Raw genomic sequence first — 9,176 nt, 5'->3', positions numbered from 1 at the left:
CTGGTCAAGTCCTCTAAACTGGGACCGCAGCCCCTCTCATGTTTTTCTCTACTGTGGACTGTGGCCCACACAATCCCTCAAATGCTCCCAGCTTGTTCGTGGCCCCAGCCCCCACCCCACCTCCCGCCTGTGGGTCCTGAGTGAGGCCCCATCTCTGCGCCCCAGTTGCTATTGTCTTCTCCAGACAACCATTAGCATTTGTGCAGTGCAATTACCCTTCAGCTCTCCTGGCCCTGGGTTGTCATGGAGGTCTCCATCCCCAGTGATTTGGGGGGAAGGGGGAATATTACAACTCACAAAGCTTTAAATTAAGAATGAATAAGGGAAGCGTCGCATGCCACTTCTGAAAGGCCGCCAGCCCGGGCCGGGGCGGGTGATGGGTGCATTATATGCTGTGTGGATGGAGAGCTGATGGGTGTGTGGGTGGCAGTGAAGACATGAGTGCCAGCTGGTATCTAGCTGAGGGGTGGGCCAGGGCATGCCCAGGGGTCTCGCCTGCTGGGCAGGGACAGTCAGACCCATATACCCCCTTATGGCTATAGGGTTTGCAAAATGCAGAAGGGGGACTTCATTTAGACTGCAGTGGGGAGGCGGGCGTGATAGGGGGTCTCGCTGGGAAGTTTAAGCACAGCCTGAAGGTTAAAGAGGAGTTAGCCACAGGAAGAGTGAGAAGGGCACAGCTTGAGCCAAGGTCCTGGGGTGGAGGGGCCATGATTCGTGGTGATGAAGAACTGGAAAGGCTGAGGAGGCAGGGAATGGGGTGCAGGAGAGAGGGGAGGAGAGAGCGGGCCCCCCCGCCACCTCTGCAGAGACTTCTCAGCCAGCTTATGTATTGGGCATTTGGTCCTAAGTGTTCTGGGAAACTGCTGTGTGGGGGGGGACTGTGTGACATAAGCACAGTCCCTCTGGCCACAGGTGTGCAGGGGGCTTGGGGGACACTCTGGGAAGCCCATGCAATGGCCTGACTGGGAGATGGGGGCAGTGGAGATATGTGGAAGAGTTGAGAAAGATTATTGACAGAAGATTGATCAGCCCTGGTGACAGTGGGGGGTGAAGGAAAGGGCGTTGGAAGGGACAAATACCAGATTTGGGGCATGTGCAGCTGGAGGGAAAGCAGGGCCACTTACCTGAATGGAGAAGATGGGGTGGAGCAGATTTGGGGATGGAGGAAAATAGAAAGGGGCAGGTTTGCATATAAACCTCATAAACTTCCTAGAGCTTGGTTTCCCCGTCTGTGAGTGGCTCGTGTGCATCCCAAGTGTGAAGGGCGGAACTGGGCTCACAGCTGTGAAGTCCTGGGGAGGGCACGGGCAGGGAGGAATACGGAAATCACGACGATGCAGGGTGGTTTCATTCCGCTTGCCCGGGTTAGGTAAGGAAGGGAACTGGAGGGGTGGGCAGGGGGTGGGCAGCTTCCCCCAGGACTGCCCCCACATGCACTCAGAGCTCCGGAAAGGGGACTGACGTTCAGTTCTGCTGCTCCCAGCTGTGAGTCTGTGGGCTTGTCACTTGAGCCCATGAATTTTGTTTCCCTCCCAGGGCCCACCGCATGGGAAGCTCTATGCAGCACACGACATCACACAAATAGGGGGTGTAGGTGCCCCTTACCTATCCTTGCTCTGTGACCCTGAGCGAGGCCCTCATCCTCAATGGGCCTCAGTTTCCCTAGCATGGGTCTGGAATGATAAGCTGGCTCCAGAGGCCTTCTGGCTCTGAAGCCCTTGGAAAGGGGTGAGGCCCAGAGACTCAGCCCACAGCCCACCTCCAGGAAAGGGGCACCCGGCCCAGGCTTGGAGGTCTACTGGGGACTCTCAGGAAGGTCAGATCTGACCTGCCCACTGCTGCTCGGGTAGGTGGGTAGGTAGGGCAGGATCTGTGCTTTCTCCTTCTAGCTTCCTTGGTGGAGGGGGGAGTACTGAGGACTGCTTCCTTCTGAATCCCACCCCCTCTCCTGCAGCACAATCCAGGCCCTGGGCCTCCCACGGCTCTGGGGAACGGCTGGCAGGTTAAGCCAGGGTGCCTGGCCCCTGGGGACCGTGCAGTCCTTGCGTCCTCCCTCCTTGCACACGGGACTCAGGCCTGCACCTCAGCCTGGGGTGGGAGAACGGCGGCTCCAAGGTCAGTGGGGATGAGATCCCCAGCAGGGGAAAGATGGAGCTGAAACACCCCCATGGCCCCCATGGGGGCCAGGGATAGAGCAAGGGTCCCCCGGAAGCCCCGTAACCCTGAGCTGCCAGGGGAGTGCTGGGTGTAGAGAAGGAGAGCAGACCGCTCTCCCAGCAGGGAGCCCGGGGCCTCCGCTCGTATATCTGTCCCTGGATAATGTATAGCCAGCTTATGGAAAATATTCATAATGCTCCTTACACCAAACTGGCCTCTTTCCATAGTGCGTGATCTAAAATTAAATCCATTTCAAATATACAGTAGATCGAGTCAAGCTAATATAAATGAAACATGATTAATAGGCGGAATGTTGTCCTCCTTAGCAGGGATGAGGAGGCAGGGCTGGGGCCACTCTGCCTCTCCCTCCCCCCGGCCCCCAAGAACTTCCCCCTCCAACGCCTCCAAGCCTCTGTCCTCATCCCGAACTCCCCTCTCCCTCCGAACCTGAGATGTGGACCCACCCCGGAACTGACCCAAACTGTGAAGGGCGGGCGCCTTGGCCTTAGGGCAGGGTGGGTAAAGGCAGGCAGTGTCGGCATTGAGCAAGTTGAGGGTCTGCCAGCCTCAGTGTTCTCATCTGTACAATGGGATATGAGCTATCCCTCCCTTGCAGGTTTGTTGGGAGTGTTCCGTGAACTCATGATGCAGATCATGCACAAAATAGCAAGCACCCGATAACGAGAGCGGCCCCCCACCGAGACCTGCTCTCCCTCGGCCCCCTCCCCTGCCCCCAAAGGCAGTCGGGATCCGTGCCCCTCCCTGGCCCCACGTTCTGCCTGCAGAACCAGGGCCAGCCAGAATTCCTGCCATTGCAGGGATACACTCAGTGGGCTATTTTTAGTTCATTGGCAAGTGACTATTACTGACCAAATGTTCCCACCGCTGGGGACACTCTGCTGAGAGGGCACCCATGTGCCGAACAGGGGCTGGGAGGGATGTTTGCGGCCTCTCTCCGGGGGCTCCACGTGTGTCCTTTTGCACACACATTAGAACACAAGTTCTGGGACCGGCAGTGGGGGGGTGCGGGGGCAGGCAGAAGCGCCTCGGGGGCTCAGGAAGCACACACGCAGCCAGCAGTGCCTTTCCTTCCCAACGGGGCGCCTGTGTGCCTTGTCCTAAGGATGCTTCTCTGCACGAGCGAGAACAAGTGTCCCCACGGGGGACGGAGGTAGTGCTCGGCCTGTGGGCCGGCCCTTGGCACCTCCCTTCTGGGAAGGCTGCTCCCCAGGCCTCCGCCGGCCGAGTGTGCCTGCACACGTGTGTGCATGGGTGTGTCTGGTCGTTGCCCACCCTGGCGTCCTGCCCCACCTCTGGGTGCCCCTTGCTACCGCACCTGGACACCCCATCTTGGGGTTCCCAGGTTTCTCAGCCCCCACACCACCTCCCCATCACGGGCGTTTTCCTGAACCTCCTGCTGTACTTGTCTTTAATCTGCAAACCCCCCTTTTATCACGGGGGTCGGTCATTCATCTGTCTGGCCATCCACTCACCCCTTTGTTGTTTCTTTCTTTTTCTCCCCGAGGGGTGGGAAGGGGTGCCGTTGGCATGTTCCTTATTGCTGCCTGCTTCGCCAGGCGTGTTTGGAGCATGTTTGCATAAAGTGGATGCAGCCTGCAATTCCTTGATGAATTCTATGAATACTAATCTGCTACTACCCTTGACCTTGGGGTCACCGAAAGATCAAAACCAAACCATTTAATATTTTCCTTTTGCAGATCAATAGAAGCATAAATTCCCCCTCAATGACAAGTATAATTTCAAACAGATCTATAGAAAGCATGCACGCATTTCCAGCCTAAGACGCTCGCTACCCGCTTCGCCTTTTGGGGAGCAGACGGGGAGTTTCTTGTCTTTTCTACCACTGAATTTCTTTTTGCCTTTTTTTTTTTTTTTTTTTTTTATGGCTCTGAAATGCTATTTTCAGCAGCTGCTGTCATATAAATATCTCTTGTTTTTCTTCTCCTCTTTCCCTCCTGGTGAAAAGGGCAGGGGACCTATTGAAAATTCCGCTTTATCTCTTTCAGGCGGGTTCAAGTACAGGTCGAATAATCGATCCCTCCTCCTTTTCTTTTTTAAGTTTCCTGTCGTTCTTTTGGCCAGATCAGCAGCGGAGGGAAATGAGGAAGGCAGCTCGCTTTACGGAGATCCTCTCGGAGTGGATACAGTGCCGTGTTTGAGCGCGTACTTGCGTGTGTACCGGCGTGCGTGAGCAGAGACTCAGGATTGTGTGTGCATGTGTGCACACGTGTGTGAGAGCGTGTGCACCCAACAATAAGTGCTCATTCTAGTTCAAACTCTCTCCCAGAGGAGGGAGGAAATTGAAAATCACCAAGGAGAAAAAGTTAGGGGCTGAAGTGATAATCGTTTAACCCTTGCAGAGCTCCCGGCAGAGCTGGTAGAGTGGTTTGGAGATGTCACCTGCCTAGACCTGCTGTCCTTCCAAATAGTCATGCACTGGCTCTCCGTGCACCTCCCCAAAGCTCACAAGTCTTTATTTAACACAACTCTGAAAAGGGAAGAAAAGACACAAAACGAGAAACAAAAACAAAACAAAACACAGGAGGTGGGAGTGAAAAAAACAAAGAAAAGAGAAAGAGAATTAAACCATTAATCTGCCTGGATTTTCCACTTCACAGAGTAATCAGTTTGGAAATGACTGAAATAAAGTGGAATGTATGATTACCACCACCTCCTTCCTCTGTCAATTTCTTATTTACAGAGGAGCAGGGAGCCGGGGAGGCGTCCTCCCCGCCCCACACAAAGGTCTCCCGGTGTCCGCCCCGGAATGGGACACGGACCCCAGCCTGCAGCTCCAGCTGCCCGCTGCCTGGGTGCGCGCGCGTGGCAGCCACCCTGAGCTGGAGGTGCAAAGCCAAGATGATTTAATTTATAGAAAGGACAAGGATGTCGTGTAGCAGATTTAATCATCAGAGAGTTTAAAAAAAAAAAACTAAGGACTGGGCTAATGTCGTAATTTACATTTCAGGATAATAAAGAGAGAAAGAGAGAAAAGGAAGGAGCCCACAGCCTGCGAGAGGCAGCCAGGAGGGAAGGCCGACCAGAGGGCCAAGGGAGGCCCAATCGGTTTGTCTGAAACCCCCATAAATTTCAAAAACAAACCCAGAAAGCTAAAGACAGGCCCTGGAAAGTGCTGGGAAAATGGACCATCGATTTTAAGACTTGATCTGCATTTTGTATTTTAATAATGCTCTCTCTGTCTTTCCTTTTCTCTCTCTCCCTTTCTCCCTCTCTCTCCCTCTCTCTTTTGCAAAATATAAAAGCTGATCTGATAAATATTAATTTGAACCATCATAATGTATTTGAAAATTCCAGCTAAAATGTCACCACATGGAACATTAATGTAATATTTCAAGGCCCTGAGAGCAATACTCATATTGATTGCATTTATTTCACTCTAGGGAGGAGAGATAATTCTTCAGTGTGGGACACATCTGGGAGCCAAGGAGGCAGAGGCTGAGGGGAGAAATGCGAAATTATATGTGGTCATAAAAAATACAAAACAGAAAATCCTCCCCAAAACTCTCTCCTCACCCCTGGTGCCCCACTCCCTAACTTGCCATGCTCATTTCCCACTGTAGTGGGGGGCTGGTGGGGAAGGCAGCAGCTGGGGGGCCCTTGGGGCAGGGGGTGCAGGATTGGGGGCTGAGCCTCCTCTCCCAAGGCCCCACGGGGTAGGCCCATGCCTTGGGGGAGGGCGTGCGTGGGGCCCCAGCTGGGGAGGGATAGGACAGACAGAGGGATGGGACAAACAGAGGGACGGGCCCAGCTGGGACCCTGAAGTGCTGGTGAGAATCTGTGAATGCTGAAGAGCTGCGGGGTCCTGGGAGGGGGGAGAGGAGAGGGCCTGAGACAGAGAGAATAGTAAGAAAGGAAAGAGAAGGAAGATACCAAGACAAGAAGGGAAAGGAGAGGGGAGGAGGAGAGAGAGGAGAAGGAGGAAGAAGGGAGAAGAGGAGAAGAGCCAGCCAGGAGGCGAGAGGGCGCGCAGGGCGCGGGCCGGCGGGGGGCGCGGGCTGTCTGGAGTCCCAGCGCCTCTCCCTGTCATTAGGGATATTGATGTGCTCAGGCGTCAACGAGTCTTTGTATAAGTGAAAGGGAACCCGATGCTGGTGGTGACCCTGAGCCCACGCCTCCGCGCCCCGCCTGCCCGCGGCAGAGGGCCCTGCCGAGGGCTCCACGCCCCCTGCTTCCCCGGCCCTCGGGGCCCGTGCGGGGGCGGCGAGGGGCGCCCGGAACTGCTCCTCTGGCCACCGGGTGCCCGCGGCTCCCGGGCTGGCTGCCAGCTGCAGCCGGTGACCCGGGAGCCCAGAGGAAGGGGGGCAGGGAGCAGGGACCCCATCCTGAGCCCTCAGCCCTCAAGCCTCAGGATCTCAGTAAGACCCTTCCCCTCCCTTTTTGGCGTGCGTGCGTGTGCGTGGGTCGGTGGGTGGGCTGACCTTCACAGTGCCCCTGGAAGGATGGGCCAAGGTCAGGCTCGTCCTGCCCGTTTGGTCTCTGCATAAATGTCACCTTCTCAGAGAAGTCCTCCCCAACAACCTGAATGGCCCCCAGCACGCCCCCCACCCACCTGCTTTATTCTATGCCCAGTTCGCCGCACTGTCTGAAATTATCTTAATTATCTGTTTACCTGTTTATATACCTGTCTCCCTCTACCCCGAGGTTAAATTTTATAAGGATAGGGGCCATGCCTACCTTGTTGGCCATTATATCCCCTATACCTAGCAGGTGTGGCAGATGCTTAGACAATTCTGGCTGACTTGATGGATGGAAGGATGGATGGATGGGTGGGTGGATGGAAGGAAGGATGGAAGGATAGATGGTAGGCAGAGGCTCTGCCCTCCCCAGCCCGAGTCCCCATGGGGGCCGTGTGACCCAGCATCGCCCCCAACCCCCAAACCCCCTCCCAGCCCCAGCTCCGGCTGCCACTCGCCGCGCGCCGCCGAGGGCTGCGCACCCCCCGCCTCCCCGGAGCCGTCACTCGCGGAGCTGCCACAATATTGTGAAGGCTCCGCGCTCCCGCTCCTCGGCGCAGCCCGCAGCCCGCGCGGGGGAAGGCGAGGGAGGCGGGCGGGCTCGGCGATGAATAATGCATGACCAAGGCGCCCCCTACCGGCGGCCGCGGGCTCCGCGGGGACACGGGCCGGCCGCGCCCCCGGACCCAGCCCGGACGCGTGGACCGGGCAGGGCTGGCCAGGGAGGGCACCTCGCACCTCTGCCCCCACCCCCGACGCGCCGCCCAGCCTTTGCCTTCTCTGAACCTCGTCGCTCCCTCCATGTCTGGGGAGCGGCCTCCCACTCACCCCAAGACTGAGGAAGTGGGGAGCAGAGCAGCTTCTTGTGCTCCACGGCTGGCGGTGGGGTGCGGAAGCCCACTCCCCTTCACCCCAGCCCCTTGATGCGGGCCTGGAATCAGTCCCAGGGGGCGGCAAGCCTGGAAAGCAGGGAGGAGGGAAAGCCATTTCATTCGTATTTTTAGAATTAGTGCAAACAATTACACAAATTATTCCAAGTTTCTGCAGAATATTTAGAACATTGAGATATGTGGGCTTTTTTTTTTTTCGTAAGTTAAAATAAAATACAAGAAAGTCCACTATATATATGTGGGCACCTGTCATTTTAGAGTGAGGGTTCTGACAGTGGGTATATGGGGGGCTGGGGGATTCCAAGGCTCTTCTTGGGGAAGGGTAGGGATTGGGGGATATCAAAAGCAGGCTCCTACTTGGAGGGCCCCCCGAAGATGGCTGTGATTTCTGGGGGATCCCCCCTCATGACTGCCTGTTCGCACTCCTGCCGCCTCTTCCTAACAAGGAGTTAGCAGAGGTCTTGGCCCAGCTTTCAGGTAGCTGCTTTAGCTCCCAAGTACGCAGGCCCCTGGGGAGCCTGGCCGGCCTCTCACTTGTCCTGTTGAGAACAGATTCTAATGACATCGCCCCCACCCCAGGCGTCCCTGCTGTCCTGCTGACCCCGACCCCCTGCCCAGCTGGAATAAGCCAGAAGGGAGGGCCGACTGTCACTGCTGGGAACCACGGACCTCGAGAAAGCATCTTCGGGCCATTTGTGAGAGGCTGTGTTGGGGTCTCTAGTTCAGCAATATCCCGCAAGCTAGGATGGTGAGCCCCTTGTTACAGATGAGGAAACTGAGGCTCAGAGAGGTGCAGACCTGGGCCCAAGGTCACACAGCTCAGATCTGAACCCAGCCTTGTCCTTTCCAGATCCTGAGGCTGGGATGAGCCAAGAGGCCTGGAGCACAGAGGAAGAATCCTGCCCCCCCCACCCCCGTTGCTGCTCCTGTGTCCTGGACCCCACCTGCCCACGAGGTCAGACTCTAACCCTAAGCTGAGCTGCAGGCCCTCCCAGTCAGCTCAGCATTGGTCTGGGTCACTTGAAAAGGGTTGCAAACTCAATTGCCCTGGGGCCGGCCTCTGTTACAGCAACCAAGGAGCCTGACTTCTCTGAGCCTCTGTTTCTTCATCTGTAAACTGGGAATAAAAACAGTACCTGTGTCATAAGGGGCCGCGTGGTCAGGTGAGACGAGGACTGTGTGGGGGCTTTGTGGGGCGACTCAGGACCCTCTAGGATAATTCTTGTTGGGAAGTTGGGGCCATCACCAACTGGAATATGGTCGAATATGGTCCCTGCTTTAGTTGAGGTCTTCCCCTAAAAGCAGACCAAGGATTTGGGCATGTGTTTATTGGGGAGGGTTTCCAAGAAGCACAGGGAGGGAGTGGGCCAGTGAGATGGGGAGGGCGTATCAGTGAACACTGGTTGCTCTGTGGGCAACCGGGGCGCAATTCCCCTGGGGTCCTGCAGACACTGTAGCTCACACCTCAGAACCGTCCAACAGGGGTGGGGAAACTGTCTTTGGTTGAGGGTCGCTTCAAGCTGGCGTCCATGGCCAGAGAGGAGTTCTTAGGGTGCTTGAGTCAGAGAGGTAGGGACAGTCAGCAGAAGCTGCAGGTGGCCTCCAGGGCAGGATAAAGGATGGACTGAAG

The sequence above is a fragment of the Choloepus didactylus genome, chromosome 2, assembly GCF_015220235.1.
Source record: "Choloepus didactylus isolate mChoDid1 chromosome 2, mChoDid1.pri, whole genome shotgun sequence".
Classification (NCBI taxonomy): domain Eukaryota; kingdom Metazoa; phylum Chordata; class Mammalia; order Pilosa; family Megalonychidae; genus Choloepus; species Choloepus didactylus.
This window is presented reverse-complemented; position numbering follows the sequence as displayed.